The sequence below is a fragment of the Thalassophryne amazonica genome, chromosome 6, assembly GCF_902500255.1.
Source record: "Thalassophryne amazonica chromosome 6, fThaAma1.1, whole genome shotgun sequence".
Classification (NCBI taxonomy): domain Eukaryota; kingdom Metazoa; phylum Chordata; class Actinopteri; order Batrachoidiformes; family Batrachoididae; genus Thalassophryne; species Thalassophryne amazonica.
Genome location: NC_047108.1, coordinates 10,647,010 through 10,671,860, shown reverse-complemented (window position 1 = coordinate 10,671,860; position 24,851 = coordinate 10,647,010). Strand labels below are relative to the sequence as shown.

Below are 24,851 nucleotides of genomic sequence, written 5' to 3'. Positions count from 1 at the left end.
TTATTCTGAACACCACTGTATGTGCATAAAATGAGGCTCCAATGGTATTATGAGGTCCTACGCACAGCGTATGGAGGGGCCGGCTTGGTTAATACAGTAAGTGTGGATAAGAATCCTTTGCCTATTTGTCCATTATGCCATTTTTGTTTTGTTGTTATCCCGTGATCATAACTGGGACAAGTTGTTGTTGACCCCAGTCCATCACGTGTTCAGGGGTCTGTTTCACCAGAATTTACTAGATTAAAAAATAAAAATTCAAGGAAACAAAGATCTGTTTTTTAAAAAAGCTTATTATTAAACCAACACCTGGACAACAGAAAAGTAAATAAAGTGATGGTCGTAAACTGGTTTAATTAACAGGCAATTTGATAATAACAAAGAAGCAGACTGTTAAAGGTGCAGCTTTGTGTTTTCCAGGACCATGACTGTCTGTGAGGGCCTCAAGGGCTGAGAGCCTGAGACCAGGCTGCTCCAATGGCGAGGACTGACCCACGGTGGGCTCCAGAACCAGAACTGAAACTAAAAGCTTGCAAAGTCAGGACTCAGACATCATTGAGAACTTTTTCATTGTCAGCCTTCACATTCAACCTTTGCTTTGCCTGCCAGTTCGACTGGTCCTACTTGCAGCTTTTGTTGAGATGGTTGTATGTGGTCCACCACAGCCAGCCAGCCCTCCTTGCTGTCAGGACAACCTTTCATTATCTTCTGGGGGATCCGTGATTCTTCCTGCTCGAGAAGGCCAGATCTTCGATCTTTTGGAATGGAACGGGAGGGTCGTGTCGCGGCGTTTTATGAGGACACTCTGGGGAAATACCCATATTTTCTGGACCAAGACACACCAGTTAACAGGGGGTTACCACAACACACACGACTGGACGACCACCTCCAGAAGACACAGCAGGACATAGAGGCAGCTTTACCAGCGCCAAGGTACATCGGACTAGGGTGCTGTTCTGGGCAGAGTGGGCTCCACAGTGGGCAAGGACTGGACCAAAACAGGAGATATATCTGGAGGCATCAAGGGCCCTGCTGAAGACATTCTTTCCTAACTGGACCCCCGAAGAGGTGGAGAAATGGTCACAGGTGAGCACAGATGTGTGATCACTTAAAGTGAAACTGTTAAATATCATGTTGTTATTTTGAATCCCATCATTATTCACGGAAACAGCCAGCAATAATTAGCTTGGGCCACCATCTTGGTATAGTTAATGGTGTTCCACAGTGTAAACAAAGCAACGTGCTTGTTCTTTACACCACAAAAGCAGCAGAAGTGTTTGGGGAGGGGGTTCCAGTCCATAAACAGTGCTTGAAAAATATTATGTGGATCTTTTAATGTGTTCATAGAAGAGCATTTTGTGTAAAATAATAATTTTATGGTGGCCAACAGCAGCTGATCTGATGTTCTGTCAGTCAGTGTGTCTGTGACAGCAGAGAATTCTGTTACTATGATGAGAGTGAAAGCTGATATATAACTGAGGGAGGGGCAGTCAAAGATTATAATTAAATCTAGTACTGTTTTAAATTTTATAATTATATAGATTAAAAAGGGAACTAATATTAACAAGAGCAATCAGAGATTTCTGACATCTGCCAATCTGTATCCAGATCACCTCCAAAATTCAGAGTCTTCCATGGCCTAATATCTATCTGTGGTGAAAATTTGCTGAGAATCTGTGAAGTAGTTTTGATGTAATCCTGCTAACAGTAATCCTTCAAAGCCTACATAAAGTGAAATCTTGATCCAGAATCCAGATCCAGGTCATCTCCAAATTTAATGGAGTCTTCCATGGCCAAATAGGTATCTGTGTTGAATATTTTGTCAAAATACGAGCAGTTGTTTTGACGTAATCCTGCTAACAGTAATCCTTCAAAGCCTATATAAGTGTAACTTGATCCAGAATCTGGATCCGGATCCCCTCTAAAATTAATGGAGTCTTCTTTGGCCTAATATGTATCTGTGATGAAAATTTCATTAAAATATGTACAGTAGTGTTGACGTCATCTTGCTAACAGACAGACAGACAAATAATAAATAAATAAACGTAATATAATAATGACGATAATACATATATTTATCTAACACTTTCCAAGAATATATTCAAAGTTCTTACAAAAATAAAATGCGTATAGGCCTCCACAGACAGATTAGCTGTTCATGGTGATGTCAGTCCAACCACAGGCACTAAGAGGGAGGGGTGCAGCTACATCAGTTTCCATAAATTTGGCACCTATGGGGAAAATGTACCAATGCTTCTTGACGTTGGACCAAGTCAGGGATTATGAGTTTCTAGATTCTGATGGTTCAAGTGTCCAGACTAGCAAATGCAGAACATGGAACACCATTACTGGTGGAGCAGCGAAGGAGATCCACCATGTTCTGAGGGTAGACATTAGAGCAATACTGCAGCATCAGTAGAAGTGCTCAGTTTATGAACTCTGCCCTCAAACGTCATTTCCGAAAGAATCCACAGACTGCCACCTGCTCGACGTCCCAGATTTACTGTGGCTAGATTTCATGATTAGACAGTTTCCTCTGGAGTTTGCACACATTCTGGATGGATGAGTTTCCAAAAGGACACAAAAATGTCTTCCACCACAACATCCTCAAAGACGCCAGGGATCCAGTTGCTGTTCAATCTCATCCAGCCGAGTTATCATGCATGGCCTGGTGGCAATTCTGGCCTGTGTCGGGAACTGAAAAAGCGTACTGTGATGGCACTGAGCACTACACAAAGGTGCATTTGTGAGAGGAATCTAGCTGGAATTGAGTAACCCTCAACCTCCCATAACAACGGAATCAAAGCACTGAGTTTCTCCAGTCATTGCAAATGACAAGCACAGTCCTTACACATGACCTGGCAGGAGCTGTCACATCACCGGTGCCAGGGTCTTGTGGATAATCCTCCACTCAGCTGCAAAACCACAGAATCTCAGTGAAATTTCAAGGGGTTAAAACAACTGAGGTTTGGATAAATCTGCCGGATTTGTGGTATCAGGGCTGTGGCTCTAAGGTGGCCATGCTGTGCTTCTGGTGTCGCAAGCAATCTTTACTTCCATTTGAGTTACAGTTATCCCCCAACAGACTGTAAGAAAGGACTTGCCCTTCTTGAGAAAGAGAGGGTGACTGCTTGGATTTCAGCAAGTACTGAGGTATTACTCTACTCTCATCACTGGTGAAGGTACTTGAAGTTACCTATCTAGTACCATGTGCTTGCTGCTCAGTGACCAGAGCAGTCTGGTTTGATGCCCAAAAAGTCATCCTTTGACTGTCTCCTAGGTTTTCAAGTGTTCACTGAATACAGTGAATATCAGGAGGCCTTCTTACAGCCTATGTTGAAGTCTTTTTAGTTATCTGATTGGGCTGCTTTGAGGAACATATTGAAAATTTGCAGGATTTCCAATATGTTTCTGGACATTATAGCTGATGTACACACGAACAATGTGTTGGCTGAGTGTCCAACATCTTCCTTATCAAATTCTGGTGTTCATCAGGGATGTCTTCTGGATCCTATTTTGTTTGATGCTTATACAGACTGAGTGTTGGGTTAAGTTATGGAGTCTAGAGACTCAGGTTCCTCTGTCAGTCTGGAAAGTTTCACTGATCTTTACTTTGTAGATGATGGTGTGATCTTTGTGGAATCAGTGGATGTCCTTAATTTACTGAAAATGAAGAGTGAAAACAAATGGTGTCTGGACAGACATACACACAACGTGTCGACTTTGTTGTAGAACTTATATGAGAGGTTTCTGCACTGATGTAAAAGTAACCAAAAGCTGATTATAATGGCTACCCTCCACAAAGAGGAGGCAAGGTACGACCTTTTCAGAGCATCTACAAACAGTGACTATTTAACACATAAGTATTCCATAGATTAAAAACAGACATTTTGGAAGAATAAGACGATTTGTTTGGCACAACGTAGATTCCCCAGTAGAGAAGAAGGTCATGAGATGATTCTGCTCAAACTGACAGGATGTGGTGGAAGGTTGATGTGAGGTTTGACTGAATTCTTAAAGCACAATTATTTAATTTTATTTGGAATATGGTCAGAAACTCTGCAGATATTGTGTGAACCAGCAAAATTTCAATGTTTGTGATCTATTAATTGTGCCACAGGTGGACTTCGAGGCTGCAGCTCAGTCAGTAATGATGGAGACCCTTCAGGAGGTCAAAAGGTTGCGGCCCAAAGCATTATGGGGTGTCTCACCTTACCCCAGGTGCAACAATGGCAACCCTGGCCAAACCTTGTTGGCAAATTACACCGGCCGCTGCCCCACTGTGGAGATGGCCCTCAACGACGAGCTCGTGTGGCTCTGGAAACGATGCTCTGCCCTGTACCCCCTCCTCACCCTGGAGAAGCTGCAGGTTGGGTAAAAACACCATCACAGTCACTCTAGTTTTTGCATTTCACTTTTTTATTTTATGCTCCCTGGTGGATGGGTTGTGTGCACGTTTTCACATTTTTATTCACAGAAATTGAGCACCTCATTTCCTCTTTATGCAGGGCGGGACCTCTGGAACACGGCTTTATTTGTCCAATCAAATCAGAGAAGCTCTGCGCGTAGCATCTGTGCCTGGTGTGGCGTACGATCTTCCCGTGTTCCCACTGGTCAAGAGCGTCTATACCTCCACTAATACATTTATTTCTCAGTGAGATGCCGGGATTCCAACTACTCTGCACGACTCAGAAATTTCAACGTGGAATTGATGAAAAAGACTGAAGTTAAAGTATAAAAAAGGAGATGTGTGTACTGTTTAAGCATCAATTATTTTCTGCTTCACACAGTTTTATTTCCAAGGGAAGAAGGTTTTTCTTGCTACGGATCACTTCACACTTGCATCATCACGTGTAAGACTTGGGATGGATCAGACGAGCCGCTGGATGACATGAGCATGTAATGGACAAGTGTAATGTCTGCCACATATGTCAAATAGAAATACACAAAGAAGTAATTCAAGAAGACTGGAGTCTAATATGAACAAAAAGTTATGCCAAAATAGCATCATATTCTATAACCTGTTACCATCTAAAGGCAGAAGGTCAGTGTGTTTTCGGATTTCACACCTTCACACATACACGCACACTCACACCAGTGCAAGAGGCTCAATTCCACACTTTAGTGACCCTCGAGTCACATGACCACTTACGACCTTTAGAATCATCACAAAGACGTTCTCGTCTCAGATTCAGTTTGTTATTTTGAAAGCAATATTTCTACACGTTGCTTCCACAGTATCTTACAAAGTATCAGTACTTTGCTTGCAGTGGCAAATCACGAGTTTAGAAATCATGATTCAACTCTCAGTGCACATAAACCGATTGGTCAACTTGCAAGGCCACGTGCATTAATATGCACTGTGTACCATGTTCAAAAGATCTAATTAAAAATCTAACTTTGTATTTCTACAGCACATTTCCATCTGAAGAAGATCAGTGCAGCAGATAACAGAATATTACAGAGGAATCCTGAAAATGGTGATACAAGCATTTGTTAGCAAAGAAAGTCATGAAGTCATTACTAGTTAAAGTTAATGGAATACTCAGCTCAATAGAGCTCTGACTCTTTGTCAGCCTAGCTACAGTGCTGAAAAGAAACCTGAGGTTATACTTATTTTCTTCAATTAGTGATGAGTAGAAAGATGTCCTAGCTTTACGGAGGGCTTTTTATAGAGCAACAAACTCTTTTTCCAGGCTAAGTGAAGATCTTCTAAATTAGTGAGACGCCATTTCCTCTCCAACTTACGGGTTATCTGCTTTAAGCTACGAGTTTGTGAGTTATACCACGGAGACACTTCTGATTTAAAGCTCTCTTTTTCAGAGGAGCTACAGCATCCAAGTTGTCTTCAAGAGGATGTAAAACTATTGACGAGATACTCTAACTCCCTTACAGAGTTTAGGTAGCTACTCTGCTCTGTGTTGGTATATGACATTAGAGAACATAACGAAGGAATCATATCCTTAAACCTAGTTACAGTGCTTTCTGAAAGACTTCTAGTGTAATGAAACTTATTCCCCACTGCAGGGTAGTCCATCAGGGTAAATGTAAATGTTATTAAAAAATGATCAGACAGCAGGGAGTTTTCAGGGAATACTGTTAAGTCTTCTATTTCCATACCATAAGTCAGAACAAGATCTAAGACATGATTAAAGTGGTGGGTGGACTCATTTACTTTTTGAGCAAAGCCGATAGAGTCTAATAATAGATTAAATGCAGTGTTGAGGCTGTCATTCTCAGCATCTGTGTGGATGTTAAAATCGCCCACTATAATTATCTTATCTGAGCTAAGCACTAAGTCAGACAAAAGGTCTGAAAATTCACAGAGAAACTCACAGTAACGACCAGGTGGACGGATAATAACAATAAAACTGGTTTTTGGGACTTCCAATTTGGATGGACAAGACTAAGAGTCAAGCTTTCAAATGAATTAAAGCTCTGTCTCGGTTTTTGATTAATTAATAAGCTGGAATGGAAGATTGCTGCTAATCCTCCGCCACGGCCCGTGCTACGAGCATTCTGACAGTTAGTGTGACTCGGGGTGTTGACTCATTTAAACTAACATATTCATCCTGCTGTAACCAGGTTTCTGTTAGGCAGAATAAATCAATACGTTGATCAATTATTATATCATTTACCAACAGGGACTTAGAAGAGAGAGACCTAATGTTTAATAGATCACATTTAACTGTTTTAGTCTGTGGTGCAGTTGAAGGTGCTATATTATTTTTTTTTTTGAATTTTTATGCTTAAATAGATTTTTGCTGGTTATTGGTGGTCTGGGAGCAGGCACCGTCTCTACGGGGATGGGGTAATGAGGGGATGGCAGGGGGAGAGAAGCTGCAGAGAGGTGTGTAAGACTACAACTCTGCTTCCTGGTCCCAACGCTGGATAGTCACGGTTTGGAGGATCCAAGAAAATTGGCCAGATTTCTAGAAATGAGAGCTGCTCCATCTAAATTCATATGTTTTTACGTCAGACATGCTTACACCCTCGTGCGCATGCGTGAGTTTTCCATGCTGTCGGTGACGTCATTCGCCTGTGAGCACTCCTTGTGGGAGGAGTCCGTCCAGCCCCTCGTCGGACATTCTTTGTCTGAGAAGTTTGCTGAGAGACTGGCGCTTTGTTTGATCAAAATTTTTTCTAAACCTTGAAACACATCGAAGTGGACATGGTTCGAAAAATAAGCTGGTTTTCAGTGAAAATTTAACAGCTGTATGAGATTTTGAGGTGATTCTGGTCGACTTTAAGGACTTTTCAACGGTGCGAGACTTCGCTCGTGCTCTCTCAGCGAGCGTCATCAGCCTGTTTCAAGCTTAAAACCTCCACATTTCAGGCTCATATGATCCAGGACGTCGTGAGAGAACAGAGAAGTTTCAGAAGAAGTCGGTTTCAGCATTTATCCGGATATTCACTGTTAAAGGAGATTTTTTTAATGAAAGACGTGCGGACGGGTCCGCGCGTCGGGACGCAGCCGACGCGGTGCGGCGGCACACGAAACACCTCCGTGTTGATAACCATTTGTTAAAATCCAGTTGGCTTTTGATGGCTTCAGTGGAGTGAGTATATGAGAAATTGTTTATCAGCTGGAGATGTTCCAACTTGTCCTAAGGCTTCCAACAGAGGTGTTTTTCCTGTGGCGGAGCGTCGCGGCGGCTGCGAGCCGACGCTGCAATCCGCCCGCACGTCTTTCATTAAAAAAATCTCCTTTAACAGTGGAATATCCGGATAAAATGCTGAAACCGACTTCTTCTGAAACTTCTCTGTTCTCTCACGACGTCCTGGATCAATAGAGCCTGAAATGTGGAGGTTTTAAGCTTGAAACAGGCTGATGACGCCGCCTGGAGCGCTGAGCGACGTCTCGCACTGTGAAAATCCTTAAAGCGACAGAATCACCTCAAAATCTCATCAGCTGTTAAAATTTTCACTGAAAACCAGCTTAATTTTTCGAACCATGTCCACTTCGATGTGTCTCACAGGTTTAAAAAAAGAATATTTGATCAAACCAAGCGCCAGTCTCTCAGCAACATTCTCAGACAAAGGAATTCCGACGAGGGGCTGGACGACTCTCCCACAAGGAGTGCTCACAGTGCGAATGACGTCACCGACAGCGTGGAAAACTCACGCATGCGCACGAGGGTTCAGCATGTCTGACCGTAAAACATATGAATGAAATCCTATAGTTTTTGAAAAAAATAAAAAGGACCTATACTTTACGGACAGACCTCGTATATGTATAATATGTAGGGTGGGACACCCTATATATAGGTGTCTCAAAAAATATACAACACTTAAAACACTCGGTTTGACCCTTAAATGCTACAAACTTAATCACTTATGTTTCTTTTTTACTTGCAGAGACCCTGAAGTTTATGTTGATGCCAAGCAAGACTCAGGAAAATGCCAAGATTAACCATACTACAGTGAACAAAAATTATGTTTATTTTGTTATGTGAGTGTTGGCACCAGACCAAGAGTGTCAACAGGTGCAGCGACTTAATGCTAGACTGACAAAATGCAGGGCCAATATTGACATTGGTATGAAAAACCTCAACCTTTCAGCTTTCTATACAGCCAAAAATTTATTTCCTAGACATATGCTTTGACCATTTTCTTTGCTGATAAAATTCTGCATATTGTTTTGGGACACCCGGAGGAGAAATGCCACTTTTAACAACCTGGACCTCATTTCTGGCATAAAATACGGTCATTTACTCACTAATATAACTTTGGTGTCATTATTAGTCCATGGTTCAAATGACGTGTTTAGTTCAAATCTGAGGCAACATTTTTCTTCTTCTACTAAGGTGGATTAAAACTTTTTGTGGTACACAGCACAAACTACTGGAACCTAGCAGTCAATATGACTCACTAATTTCAAAATGCAGCTCTTTTCAACCAGACGTGCAGTGCTGTGACATGTCTATCATCTGTGTCCAATCAGATGTTAGGGGAGTCCAGTGCAACCCTGGCCTCAGCTCTAGCTCCACCCATGCCCGGAATGTTCAACATTTGACATTTCCTGTTTGACTATGCACTCAAAAATTGGCACTTCCTGTTTCAGTGTGAACTTGCCTCTGACTTCCCGTGAGATTCCATGAGATCTATCTGCCAATCCAGGAAGTGTTTGACTATTTACATTTCCTGTTTCACTATGGACTCAAAATTTGGCACTTCCTGTTTGGGACTCCATGTACCATGAGCGAGCTTCAGGCTGCTGCGTGACGCTTCCTTCGTATAATGTGGACAGTCAGTCAGTGAGATCTGATTTGAAACAGATTTGCAACAAATCCAATTTGAACTGGCAGTGTTAACTAGGCCAGAGAAGATAAATCCAACCCCCTTTGCACCCAGAATCCAGTTTTGCGCTTAGATTATAGATCGTCAAGATAGGGCCCAATGAGCTCTTGCTTTTGATAAGATTCATCATTGTTAACAATATTCATAGAGATCAGCTGCAAACTTGTTCAATAACTGTACTAAGATGACTGTGATGATTGCTGACGTAATTCGCTCGATGGCGGTCACCACAAGCAATCTTGGAGGTGATTCAGATCTCTTACATTGCTATCTTTGAGTGTGTGCAAACCGGCTGTCACCACTTTCTTATTAGTCACCACATCATCACATTAATGAGCCGGATGTGCGCTTCTGTGGGTGGAGCATCTGTGGGCAGTCATTTCCAACCTTTGATGGCTTCAAACAGGATTCCCCTCAGACTACAGAGGAGGATCATCCCTTTAATAATGACACCATTAAAATGAAACTCCTGCTTTGTAAAAATGAAATAAAGGGAATTAAAAAGACGTCTGTCCTCGGCCATCTCTTAAATTCAATTTAATTCAAAAGAGTAATGTGCGTCTGCATGGGTGAAAATATTCTCTCTTCAAGTGCGACTTGCTGCACCTTCAAACAGGCAATTTTTCTTAAATTTAGAAAGGCAGGCTCATTTTAAGAGTGATGGTCATGGATCTTTGAAATCTTATTACAGGTACTGAATGGATTTCAGGGCCTTCAGGTCAGTAAACCTACTCAATGCCATAAAACACACAAAACTCCACTTCAAAGAAAAATCTGAAACCGTTCTCATCCCCATGGAGTCAGATCTGTATCCATATAATAAAAGGGGAGTGGCCTCTCTCTGTTTGTGTATCCGGAGCATCAAATGAAATCCAGAAAGAGCTGACTTTGGTCCTTTGGCATACTTATGTATTTTTTCATGAGGATTCAAGTTGTGAAAACAGCAAGGTGATCGGACCAATACGCACTTCCACAATAAGAACCTGTATTTCAAAATAAAGCTTGTGAGGTTGCTGCAGACCTGAATTTATCAGAATCAGAATAGCTATTATTCGGCAAGTATCCACAGAATACAAGGAATTCAGTTTGAGTTGCACTTTCTCTGTACGGCATGTATAACAAGAGCAATCAGAGATTTCTGACATCTACCAATCCAGATCTGGATCACCTCTATAAAATTCAGTGGAGTCTTCCACTGAAGTAGTTTTGACATAATCCTTCAAAGCCTATATAAAATGAAATCTTGATCCAGAATCTGGATTCAGATCAGAAAATTTAAATGAGTCTTCCATGGCCTAATATGTATCTGTGTTGAAAATTTCCTTAAAATCCATGCAGTAGTTTTGACATAATCCTGCTAAAAGTCAGACAGACAGACAAATAAATAAACGCCAGTGATTTTATTACGTCTTTGGACGTAAATATACACTAAACATTGACTAATTAACAGTAATAAAATGTGCAAATGAAGTGTACAACTAAAATAAAATGTGCAATAAGAGTAAAGAAAAAAGAAAAGGATGTGTGAAACAGACAAACAGATTGAAATTAAGTTGTTGTTGTTCATTTGGCTGCTTCTGGTTTTGTTCAGGGTTGCCACAGCCAGATCCGCATTGGTAATTGGCACAAGTTTTACCCCGGATGCCCTTCCTGACGCAACTCCAGTTTTACCTGGAGAAACACACACAGCTGCTGGTGTTCCAAAGAGGACTCCCATCCAAGTACTAACCAGATCCTGCTCTGCTTAGCGTCTGAGATCTGACAGGATCAAGTTGACACAAAGCACACCGGCTGCGTTAAAGTTAAGTTGTACATGAGGTATAAAATGAGTGAATTTTTTTGGCAGGTAATGTAACCTGCCAAAAAAATTCATCAGTGTGATGGCCTGTGGAAAGAAACTGTTCCTGTGTCTGATTGTTCTGATGTACAGAGCTCTGTAACATTGACCAGAGGGGAGGAGTTTAAACAGTCCAGGGTGTGGGGGTCTGCAGAGATGGTACCAGCTCACTTCCTTGTCCGGTATAAGTCCTGGATGGAGAGCAGACTGGCTCCAATTATTTTTTTCTGCAGACCTGACAGTTGGTTGAAGTCTGTGCCTGTCACGTTTGGAGGCAGAGGGAACCCAAACAGAGATGGAGATGCACAGGACAGACTGGATGAAGGATGTGTAGAAGTTGATGAGCAGTTTGGCACTGCTTGACCGGTCCTCTGTGATTCAGGAAGCGATTGGAGCCATTTTCAACAGACAACTTGCAAAGAAAATAATTAATCCGCTATGAAATAATTATTTATATACGCAACGTCCAGCTTAGAGTGCATGGCAGGTAGTGGTACAAAGCACGGCATCCAGCTGGGAACACAGCGGGTGAGATCATCACGACAACATGCGTGCAAATGCATGAATCAAAGTCACGCATGTGTCAGTGCACCTTTCTTGCCTGCTTATACAGAAGCCTGTTTCCAGTTCTGTAGGCCTCCTGCTTGGCCTGGCGGAGCTGCCTCAGTTTCCCAGTAAACGAGGGATTGTTGTTGTTGTGTGCAGAAGGTTTTCATCTGCACACACAGGTCCTCATAAAACTGATGTAAGATGCCATAGTGTCTCAAAGTTCATGAATGTCTGTAAATGCAGCTTCAAAGATGCTCCAGTCTGTGCAGTCAATACAGGCCTGTAGCTCCTGCCTTGACTCATCTGTCCATTTCTTACCATCTTCACTACAGGCTTTGCAGATTTTAATTTCTGCCTGTAAGTGGGGATGAGGTGGATCAGACAGTGATAAGAGAGTCCGAGAGCTGCACGGCGAACAGAGTGATAGGTGTCCTTTATTGTGGTGTAGCAGTGGTCAAGAATGTTTGTGTACTTGGTGGGACACGTGATGTGCTGTCTGTATTTACAGAGTTCATGGCTCAGATTTGCTCTATTAAAATCCCCTAAAATGATGAACAGGAAGTCTGGATACTTTCTCTCCATGTCTATGATTTGGTCAGCGAGTTGCTGCTGCACCTCAGTTAAGAATACCTGTGGTGGAATATACACACTGACCAGCACAAACGAGGAGAACTCCCACGGTGAATAGAACTTGGCAACAGTTTATGAAAAAAGCTCCAACTGAGGGCTGCACGTCCACCATGATGTCTGTGCACCACCTTTTGTTTATATAAAAGCATGTTCAACTTCCTCTTGTTTTCCCAGAGAGCTCTGTTACGTGATACGCACACAGCAGCTAGAAGCCAGGAAGGTGCACGGTGCTGTTGGGGATGTGTTCACTGAGCTAGGTTTCAATGAAACACAGTGCGGCAGATCTCCCGAGTTTTTTTCTGGTGAGGAGCAACAATTATTCATCCGTCTTGTTCGACAGAGTGTACGTTGGCGAGATGGATAGATGGTCGCGTTGTGCGCAGCCCCCTCTGTCTCAGCTTCACAAGCGCACCCGCTCGCTTCCCCCTCTGGCGTCTTCTGTAAGCTCCCAGCAGAGCTGCTGCTCCTCCAGCCAAAACATCTGTGAAACTCCCTGATTTGGTGAAAACCAGCAAAAAAGCTCCAACAGATGACAGTCCAATATTTATTAGCTCTTCTCTGGAGTAAGAGACTCTCTGGTGGCGAGCAGAGGGAAAAACAACCCACAAAATGCACAAAGTAAGAGAGAGCTCAAAACCGAGGCAGCGGAGAGGGCGCAGAGAGCATTCGGCCCACCGTGAGGTGGGGGCACTGTAGAGCTGACGGCCGGGACTGCCAGCCACTTTCACCCCCAAGCCCTTCCATGCCGACAGCTGGAGCCGGTCGCAGTGTACCGTCATGGAGGCAATGCGCTGTGAAGGGATCCCTGAAGCATCGAGTGGCCTCTCTGGCCCGCCAAGTTGAATCCCCTGGCTAGACTGCGCGGACCCCACCTCTTTCCCTCTCAACAGTTTCACGCCCTCTTGAACTCTCTCTTGAAAGTTCTTTTCAACTTTCCCTTAAGGTACTTGTCGACTATTGGTCTCGTGCCGGTATTTAGCCTTAGATGGAGTTTACCAAATGCTTTGGGCTGCATTCCCAAACAACCCGACTCCGGGAAGACCTGACCCTGGCGCAACGGGGGCCGTTACTGAGGCAGCCATCTGTGGCGCCATCGCAGTACCGGCCTCACACCATAAGAATTCATCAGTCTGTCCATCCTCTAACATCCCAGATAGCATGTTCAATTCTGGACATTTTCTGTATGGATGTGACCCCAAACCCAAAATTAACATGTTCACACTCCAGACATAACAGCAGCCTTGTGTCTCAACAGTGTCTCACACAAGCCAAATAAAATTAATCTAATGTGAACACTGTCACAGTGCAAATACAAAACTTCAGTTATTCGGAATTTCTTTACATGGAAAACTGTTGTGTTGAAGCAACTTCAGAAAAGCTTATTGATGACAAAAATTAATTTAAGAAAATTGAACACAACTGAAAACAGATTAAACCTTCAATAAAGACTTTTCTAAAAGCCAAGAAAATTTTCAATGTCAATACTTAAAAAAAATGTAGCAGCACTGTATACAGAGTTCCCCCCAAAAGTCAGCTGTCCTCCATATGCAGTTCAAACGACCACATCTAGAACCCGTGGGTCCCCATGGGTAAGTGTCCTAGTTTATGATAACAGGCTCTTATTGTGATATGTTTGATGATGCTTTTAGCATCATTAAGGTAATTCCCACAACAGTGGTTATTAAGCAGCGAGTGCCTCACAGACAATTTATCACGGATAATTAGAAGTAGACACGTCTTTCAAATCCATTTTGACAGAGTGCTGTTCAGCTTTTAGTGACACGTGCACTGATTTCAAACCTCTCCATGCAGCAACACACTCGAATGTCAAAAATGTCAAAAATTCAACCTGTCTTGAATGCATCAGGAGAGGTCACCAGTTCGATTCCAATTAAGTTTTGATTGCAGTTCAAAGAAGCTGTCATATTGCACTTTCTTGCTCATGCACATACTTGAGTTTCCATAATCATGTGGGAACAAACAGCACTGAAGGTCAGACGGGATACACGTGACTGTGCAAAAGTTTTAGGCATGCACATGAATAGTTTTTATTATAGGTAGACAACAACTTAGTGCATAAAAAGGAAAAAAAAAACCTTAACATACTGTAACATAAACAGCAAAAAGCAGAGCGTTACAATCTCAGAGTCAAATATTTCAGAGTTGATGGCCTTATAGTACACTCAGGACAAAGTAATGTGCGGCGCAACCCAAGTACCAGTCCTACTCCTACTAGTTTCCACCTGACACAGTTGCAAGAGCACATGCACTCAACTGTGTGCCCATGAGTGCGCTACTTTTAAAATGTGTTGCGGTCAGGCGCAGTGAGTGTGCGCTGCCATCATGATACAAGAGCGAGTGCAACAAACCACCAAAACCTGGTCTGAAGTCAAGTATAGAGATATTCTGATGTAATACTCAGATACACCTTACATTAGGAGGTTAACAGTGCATTTACACTCTGCTTGTATATAGTAGTGTTCAGAATAATAGTAGTGCTATGTGACTAAAAAGATTAATCCAGGTTTTGAGTATATTTCTTACTGTTACATGGGAAACAAGGTACCAGTAGATCAGTAGAGTCTCACAAATCCAACAACACCAAGCATTCATGATACGCAAACTCTTAAGGCTCTGAAATGTGGGCTATTAGTGGAAAAAAAAAAAGTAGAAAAGGGGGTGTTCACAATATAGTAGTATCTGCTGTTGACCGCTACAAACCTCAAACTATTATGTTCAACTGCTTTTTTTAGCAATCCTGTGATCACTAACTAGTATTTAGTTGTATACCACAGTTTTTCATGATTCTTCACATCTGCGAGGCATTAATTTTGTTGGTTTGGAACCAAGATTTTGCTTGTTTACTAGTGTGCTTGGGGTCGTGTCTTGTTGAAACACCTATTTCAAGGGCATGTCCTTTCAGCATAAGGCAACATGACCCTTCAAGTATTTTGAATATCCAACTGATCCATGATACCTGGTATGCAATATATATAGGCCACTTGATGTGTTCTTTGGCAAATTGTAACCTCTTCTGCACATGGCTTTTATTTAACAGAGGGACTTTGCGGGTGATTCTTGCAAATAAATTAGCTTCACACAGGTGTCTTCTAACTGTCACAGCACTTACAGGTAACTCCAGACTGTCTTTGATCATCCTGGAGCTGATCAGTGGGTGAGCCTTTGCCATTCTGGTTATTCTTCTATCCATTTTGATAGTTGTTTTTCGTTTTCTTCCACACTCCTGTTTTTTTTTTGTTTGTTTGTTTTTTTTTGTCCATTTTAAAGCATTGGAGATCATTGTAGATGAACAGCCTATAATTTTTGCACCTGCGTATAAGTTTTCCTCTCTCCAATCAACTTTTTAATCAAACTACGCTGTTCTTTCTGAACAATGTCTTGAACGTCCCATTTTCCTCAGGCTTTCAAAGAGAAAAGCATGTTCAACAGGTGCTGGCTTCATCCTTAAATAGGGGACACCTGATTCACACCTGTTTGTTCCACAAAATTGACAAACTCACTGACTGAATGCCACACTACTATTATTGTGAACACCCCCTTTTCTACTTTTTTTACTAATAGCCCAATTTCATAGTCTTAAGAGTGTGCATATCATGAATGCTTGGTCTTGTTGGATTTGTGAGAATCTACTGAATCTACTGGTACCTTGTTTCCCAGGTAACAATAAGAAATAACTCAAAACCTGGATTAATCTTTTTGTCACATAGCACTACTATTATTCTGAACACTACTGTACATAGTGATGCAGAGTTTATCACATTATTCTTGAACTCTACAACTGTAATTTAACTCTCTGAAGGTGTCATTGAGCAATGAGATGGTTCAATGACAAGTACAATTGTCATCTGTGCAGAAGGTGTCTGGTTCAAGTCCTGGATGTAACTGAGATGTGCTGCCAGTTAGGGGCAGACCTGACTTCGTGATGCCGTGTGCGGTTCGGACCGCGGCAGCTGCAGCTTCAACTCCATCTGTAAGTTTGGTGAGAAATCAGTACAAGGAGTTCTGGTGACAGGTGGTATGAAATGGTACCACAACCAGAAGGTTGTGGGTTCAAACCCAACCTCAAGCATTTGACTGTGATATTTCTCTTACGTGTGTGTCACTTCCTCATTACAACATCGGTGTGGACGTTGCTGCCAAGATCTTAAATTTCTAGCACGCTCTCTGTCTCCTCACACACCAACCCGACTGGAAGACGATGTTGCTTCGCCACTCTTGAAGCCGTCGGCTGGAAAAGCAGTGAAATGGAAAAATTTAATCGCATTAAAAGAAAAAGCTTTTCATTTGTAAATTCCTGAGACCCACTCTCCCCCCTCACCCACTCTTTTTTTTCCCTTTTGCATGCTCTCTGTCCTCATTCCGACACGGCTGCTGAGCTCACAATACATCCGGCTCGGCCTCACACACACACACACACACACACACACACACACACACACACACACACACACACACACACAACACACACACACACACCACACACTACATGTATGAACATATGCATGGAAAAAGTCTTGTCTTAGTCTTGCTTCAGGATTCATTCTTTTTCTCCCCAAATGGGACCAGACCAAAGATCGCCTCACTGACTCCGCCTATAACCCCTCCCTCCAACTTACTTCTCTAACTCGTGAGTTTACCAAACAGGATTTTGAGTCCAACTCTGAGGCTACAATCTTGGGTTCTGATTGGCCAGGTGTGCGCCGCTGTCATTAACCACATTACGCAGAATGCAGAAAAGACAAGAACCTCTCAGTGTGTATGTGTGGGCGTGCATATAACTTTGATCACGGACAAACTGGGGAGAGCTGACATTTTCTGTTTTGTTTGCGGGTGATTCTATCAGACGCCGGCTGACGTTAAATGTATTCCTGGGCCAGAGCTCCCGGCATTGCATCCCATCTTAGGGTGCTGACGCTGCAGAAGGGAAGACAGACTAAGGAACATGACTTGATATATAGTCACATAGTTATTCACGTCGGCATCAATGATGTCAGGATAAAGCACTCAGAGGTCACAAAAATGGACATAGAGAGGACTTGTGACCTTGCCAATGTCGTCATTGATTAATAGTCACTGATCCACTCCCCTCTCGGGGTACTGATGAGGCATTTAGCAGGCTGACATTGTTAAATAGGTGGCTGGTGCAATTTTGTAGATAGCAAGGCTTTAGCTTTATTGATAACTGGCCTTCGTTCTGGGGCCGCCGTGGCTTGCTGATGCTGGACGGCCTCCATCCTACTGGGGAAGGCGCAAGGCTTATGACAAATGTGGTTGTGGAATCCATTAGCTTAGCGAGGAAATTAGTGCAGAAAATCCACTGTGGTGATAGTGCAGTTTATCTGCCAGGGAGGGAAATTCAACAAGTTGAGACTGTGGCCTGCTTCTGTAGATGTGTCCATAAAAATCATAGAGGGATATGCTTTGCAAACTTAATAACCATTACTACATTGGGTGATATGGAAATTGAGGATGGCCCAGTGGTTGTTCCAGCAATAGCAAAGATTTCATGTCTGCTACCTACAACCCATATGGAATGTGTCAAACCTAAAGCGACTTCTAGGCATCTTATATGCTACTCTGGAACAGCCCTAAATCCAAACAGTTCAACTGTCAATCCCACTGAGGTCCTTAGTCTGGGTCTCATTAACATAAGATCACTATCCTCAAATTCATTGTTGATTAATGATCTAATTGATCATCACTTAGACATGATTGGGTTATGTGAAACCTGGCTTAAACCTACAGCTGTCCTCCCCTTAAATGAGGCCTGCCCAGCAGCATATACATTTAGTCACGTTCCGTGATGCGAAGCAAGGCGGGGGTGTTGCTCTTATGTATTTATAAATCTAGGTTTAGCTTACTAGCTGTTGGGGGTCACAAATATAACTCATTTGAGCATCTGATTTTCCGCTCTGCTCAGGATATTACGCATTGCCAAGGTCAGAAGAATAAAAATCAGCCGTATTACCCATATGGTGCAGGGCGCACTGAGTATGTACTAATAGTATGTACTCATTGGAACACCCAGGGGGCTATTCAAATCGGCCAACTAGTATCACTCCTGAAAATGATCTTTGGCTTTTCACATGAGGTAAATCTGCCCTACGACTGGATTTTGGAAAACCATGTGACAGTGAACCAATTCTGATTGGACACTCACATTGCGCACGTCATCACACAGCATCTATGAGGAGTACAAAGATGGTTGATGGCTGCCTCGAAAGTCCGTGGAATTAACATTTCAGCAAAAAAAAGTAAGTTTCTATCTCATATTAAAAAGTTATTTATAATTTAGTAAAGCTTGGTCTTAGCCGTCGTATACGACGGCGTCAGCCCCAGAGGGTTAAGTGTCATGTTGCTGGTACCATTACCAGTTTCAATCATGCACAATCTGGTGAGAGCTGACATTTTTTGTTTGGTATGTTTATATCTTTTGGGTCAATGATGAGTGGCGCCAAAATAGAACGCTGATAGGAGTACCATTTTTAGAGAAGCTAGTCTACATATATTAACTAACAACACTGAACAATGGACACTGATATTTGCATTCTGGATTCACATGCCAGTGCAGGAGGGGGTGGTAAATCATCTATGTATTAAAAGCGTGTATGATTTATTTTGTATGTTCAATATAAGTACACAATATAATTGTAAATATGTTAACAATATAGGGATGACGCAAGAAAGTGAAACCACTTACTTCCATTGTGGTCCATTTAAAAATATAATGATTAAAAAGAAGCCAAAAAAATATGAGTGTATATATACTATTTGATTTATTTATTTATTTCAATATCTATTTTAGATCTACAGTCCAAAAATTGCCTGCAGCTGCCATGTTTGATCTTTTTTTTTTTTTTTAAAAAAGTTTTTTTAATTGTGGGTTTCAGGTTGAATCCAAACTAAATTGGAATTATATCTTTCTTGCATCCTCCAAATGAATTTTGCATATATGAGAGATTTTCTTTGAAATGTGCCCTTAAAGGAGAATCAAGCAGCCATTTGTCATGTGCTGTTGTGTGCGATAATAACACCATGTTGTCAATTCCCCCTGCAGTTTGTATCTTCTTTTTTTTTGTATGTCAGCTCGGTGTGTCCTCGCTGAACTCAGATGGATCTATTGTGCGTTTAAAAAAGGCCCTTAGCTTCACATTCCGACTGGATGCTGTCACGCTGTAGTGTACAATAGACGCGCTTTCACACTGCAAATCTTTGGTTTAGAGTAGCAGCGTCAGCCAAACTGTAAAACCGCTTACCCAGCTGTGCCCTCACTCTCTCTTGTCACCATTAGGGGGCGCTCTCATGCAAACACACCACCAACACAAACCTTATTTACATCATTCACCATCAACAGTGATTAGTGCATTTCCCAGAATGCATTTGGTCAGAGCTTTTAATACAGGGATTTCCAGTTGTGTCATTCAGCCTGCAGGTTTTTACCCCTTTAAAGCACTAAGTGACTGGTAAGGTAACTGTGCCCACGATGGTAAACCCTCACTCTGAATATTAGATGGTCTATTATCCCAAAGATTAAGGAAACTCATTTTAAGATACTTTATAAGGTCTACCCAGTTTCAAAATAATAATAAAAAAGATTTAAGTTTGAAGTTGAACTGTATACCTTCTGTAATGCAACAGATGAAACATGAGAACATATATTTTTACACCTGGCGTCCTAGAGGTTTTGAGTAGAAATAAGTAGAACATCCCAACTTTTGAAATTCTATATATTATTTTATATGGATATTTGATATCCAATGTCTCTATATATAAATTGATTATTCTAATACGAGCAAAGCAATGTGCAGTGGCGCAAAGCTCGCTCATGGTACACTGTGGCCCAAACAGGATTGTCAAATTCTTAATCCACAGTGAAACAGGAAATGTCAAACACTCCTGGATCAACAGTCGAGATCCCATGGAATCTCGCGGGAACTCCGTGGCAAGCTCACTCTCAAACAGGAAGTGCCAAATTTTTCGTCACAGTGAAACAGTGAATGTTGAACACTTCCTGGCATGGGGAGCTAGAGCGGAGGCGGGGGTTACACTGACTCCCCTGAAATCTGATGGACACAGATGCAGATGATTGACATGTCACAGCACACCACGTCTGGTTGAAAGAGCTGCATTTTGAAATTAGTGAGTCACATTGACTGCTAGGTTCCTCCTGGTACTGTGTACCACAAAAAGTTCTAATCCAGCTTAGTAGAAGAAGAAAAATGTTTGCTTCAGATTTGAACTGAACATGTCGTTTGAACTATAGACTTCTAATCACACCAAACTTATATTGGTGAGTAAACGACTGTATTTTATGCCAGAAATGAAGTACAGGTTGTTAAAATCAGCATTTCTCCTTTAATTCGGGTTGGCTTAAATACACATGTTAAGCTAAAAGACAGCAGCTGGTTCATGCTCTGTTGGCTTATTACTGCAGCAGATAACAAACAATCATTCAAATGGTGATACAAGCATCAAATTCAGCACAAATACATGTTAGACATTACACTTTTAAAAAAAAACAACTGGCCACTTGAATTTCCAATAGGCAGCCAGGTAGGGGTCAATTGGAGAATTACACAGGGGTATAAATTTAAAAAATGCTCGTATCAAATTGAAAACTCCATCATGTTACTTGTCTGATTATGAAGATTCCAAAAGGTATAGTTTGGGTTATCTATGCCTGAATGTTAAGGGGTTTTGGGGTAAAACGGCAAGACTGGTGACAAAGGTCAATTTCAGTTTGTACAAGAGTCAAAAGATAAAGAGTTGCTCTAATTTGGTTAGAAAAAAAAAAAGGGATGCAAATGATTTGTTGAGTTAATAGGATTAATAAATGGAATAGGTTTTGACAGTGCTGAATGCTTGGTCTCCAAAGTAAAGTTCAAACAAGGTCAATGTCCATTGGATTCTATGGCATCAATCAATCAATCAATCAATTTTTTTTATATAGCGCCAAATCACAACAAACAGTTGCCCCAAGGCGCTTTATATTGTAAGGCAAGGCCATACATAATTATGTAAAACCCAACGGTCAAAACGACCCCCTGTGAGCAAGCACTTGGCTACAGTGGGAAGGAAAAACTCCCTTTTAACAGGAAGAAACCTCCAGCAGAACCAGGCTCAGGGAGGGCAGTCTTCGCTGGGACTGGTTGGGGCTGAGGGAGAGAACCAGGAAAAAAGACATGCTGTGGAGGGAGCAGAGATCAATCACTAATGATTAAATGCAGAGTGGTGCATACAGAGCAAAAGAGAAAGAAACAGTGCATCATGGGAACCCCCCAGCAGTCTACGTCTATAGTAGCATAACTAAGGGATGGTTCAGGGTCACCTGATCCAGCCCTAACTATAAGCTTTAGCAAAAAGGAAAGTTTTAAAGCCTAATCTTAAAAGTAGAGAGGGTGTTCTGTCTCCCTGATCTGAATTGGGAGCTGGTTCCACAGGAGAGGAGCCTGAAAGCCTGAAGGCTCTGCCTCACATTCTACTCTTACAAACCCTAGGAACTACAAGTAAGCCTGCAGTCTGAGAGCAAAGCGCTCTAATGGGGTGATATGGTACTACGAGGTCCCTAAGATAAGATGGGAACCTGATATTCAAAACCTTATAAGTAAGAGAAGAATTTTAAATTCTATTCTAGAATTAACAGGAAGCCAATGAAGAGAGGCCAATATGGGTGAGATATGCTCTCTCCTTCTAGTCCCCGTCAGTACTCTAGCTGCAGCATTTGAATTAACTGAAGGCTTTTTAGGGAACTTTTAGGACAACCTGATAATAATGAATTACAATAGTCCAGCCTAGAGGAAATAAATGCATGAATTAGTTTTTCAGCATCACTCTGAGACAAGACCTTTCTGATTTAGAGATATTGCGTAAATGCAAAAAGCAGTCCTACATATTTGTTTAATATGCGCTTAAATGACATATCCTGATAAAAAATGACTCCAAGATTTCTCACGTATTACTAGAGGTCAGGGTAATGCCATCCACAGTAAGGATCTGGTTAGACACCATGTTTCTAAGATTTGTTGGGGCCAAGTACAATAACTTCAGTTTTATCTGAGTTTAAAAGCAGGAAATTAGAGGTCATCCATGTCTTTATGTCTGTAAGACAATCCTGCAGTTTAGCTAATTGGTGTGTGTCCTCTGGCTTCATGGATAGATAAAGCTGGGTATCATCTGCGTAACAATGGAAATTTAAGCAATACCGTCTAATAATACTGCCTAAGGGAAGCATGTATAAAGTGAATAAAATTGGTCCTAGCACAGAACCTTGTGGAACTCCATAATTAACTTTAGTCTGTGAAGAAGATTCCCCATTTACATGAACAAATTGTAATCTATTAGACAAATATGATTCAAACCACCGCAGCGCAGTGCCTTTAATACCTATGGAATGCTCTAATCTCTGTAATAAAATTTAGCATGTGACATATGTTACCCTGTAACATGAACCAAGCATGACACATGATGCAAACTATTACTTTTTAAAACACAATTAAGTCAACCAATAATATGCATTTTTTGTTTACCAAATTTGGAGCAACTTTAACTTTTGACCCCTGTACAAACTGAAACTGATCTTCGTCACCATTCTTGCTGCTTTTACCTCATAACTCCATAACATTCAGTCACAGATTGTCCAAACTATACCTTTTTGGAATCTTTATGATCAGGCAAATAATGTGATGTAGATTTCTATATGATGGAGCATTTTTAAATTTTAACCCCTGCGTAATTCTTCAATTGACCCCTACCTGGCTGCCTATTGAAAATTCAAGTGGCCACTCAGTTTTTTTTCAAAAGAATTCATGTCTATGGATTATTTGTGCCGAATTTGATGCTTTTATCATCATTTGCAGGATTCCACTCTAAATATTCTCTTATCTGCTGCACTATATATCGTATGAGATGTAAGATGCTGCTCTCAGTGTTTCTCAATTGCCCTCAAAGTATTGAAACATTTGGTATTTCACACATTTTAATTTGTTTATTTCCATTTCAAATACATTTTTTTTTCTAAAATTATCTTCCTTAAACTCAAACTGAAAGCAAATCTCTACAACTTGATCTAAATGAATTAAAAATATAAAATCCAGCTTCCTGATGAAGTGGTGTAGAGGAGGATTTTCTTAAAAAGAAGACCTGAAAGTTCAGCTATAATATGGCAGAAAGTACATTTGAGATGAAAGCCTAGATTTGAAACGTTTGCATTTCTTCATAATTGATGTAAATAAAGTCCAAGACATATTCAGTGACTTGGAAATGTTCATGTTTCCATCCCCAGACTTGTCTAAAGAAAACTGACAATAAAACTGATTGTTATTTACAGGTTTTATCAAGTGTTAAAGATTTGCTTTCAGTTTAAGTTTGAGGATAATTTTAGGATTTTTTATTCTTTATTTTATTTTATTTTATTTATTTTTGTATTTCTTGTATTTGAAATGGCATAAACAAATTAAAATGTGTGAAATTCCAAGTGTTCCAATACTTTTGGAGGGCACAGTATAATAACCTTAGTGTGGTAACCTAACCTATGAGTGTGGTATTATTACTGTTTTGTTTAAGAATGTTTAATTTTCACTGTTGCTGTGCTTTGTGTCAAATGATAGTCATATCGTTTATCATATTGATATGACAGTATTGAGATACGATAATTTGGCAGCCCTAATATTGTACAGCCCTACTGTCAACTGGCTGAAAATGTTTAAAGTGGCAGGGGGTTAAGAGGGCTGTAATTAGGGGGGTCAGCTGAAAGGCAAAAAAAAAGAAAAATGCTTAAAAAGGTGGGGGGTATGGGGCAGAGCTCCCCCAAGAAGCTCATGCTCATGCTCCCAAGAACCATTTTACTGAGAAATAAAGGACATGGTTAGATGGTGAGGAGCTTCCAGGCATGTGAGAGGCAAATAAAGAAAAATGCTTAAAAAGGCGGGGGGTCTGCAGCAGCTGGTGTTCCACGTCCATCCACCACGACTGACATGCCCTCCCCCTCCGTTGCTGCTGGTATCGGATACGCCTCTCGAGCTGCTGGTTGTTCTGCCAGACCCCCTTACTTCTCTGCTTTCGTTGCCTGCACTCCGCATCTGCTCTGGCATGGGCTGTGCCCCCAACAATAAGAACAAATGCCAGCCCATGTCTGGTGGGAAGAACCGCAAGCTAACTTTCGGACAGGGCTGCTATCATCCAGCCAATACCGCCACCAGGGTTGGTTTTGGGAACAGCCACTGAACTAAGTTTTGCTTTGTGTTCCAGCTCAGGGGTGGCTGTGGGGTGGTGGGTGGCTGCAGCTGAAGCCTGGGCCTGGTGGTGGGTATTAAAAGCGAAGTGTCATCTGTGTACGTACTGTATATGCGCGTGTGATTTCATTTAGTAAGTTCAACATAAGTACATGATGTAACTGTAAATATGTTAAAAATACATGGATGACACAAGAAAGTGAAAACACTTATTTCCATTGTGGTCCATTTGACAGAATAGAAAATAATAAAGTAATAATAATACTGATGATAATAATTTTTAATTT

The 24,851-nt window shown here is 41.4% G+C and overlaps 1 pseudogene; it reads left to right on the top strand.

Moving 5' to 3' along the window:
- The first annotated feature begins 646 nt into the window (after window positions 1-646).
- On the top strand, window positions 647-4,655 carry LOC117511409 (annotated as a pseudogene).
- The last annotated feature ends 20,196 nt before the right edge of the window (window positions 4,656-24,851 follow it).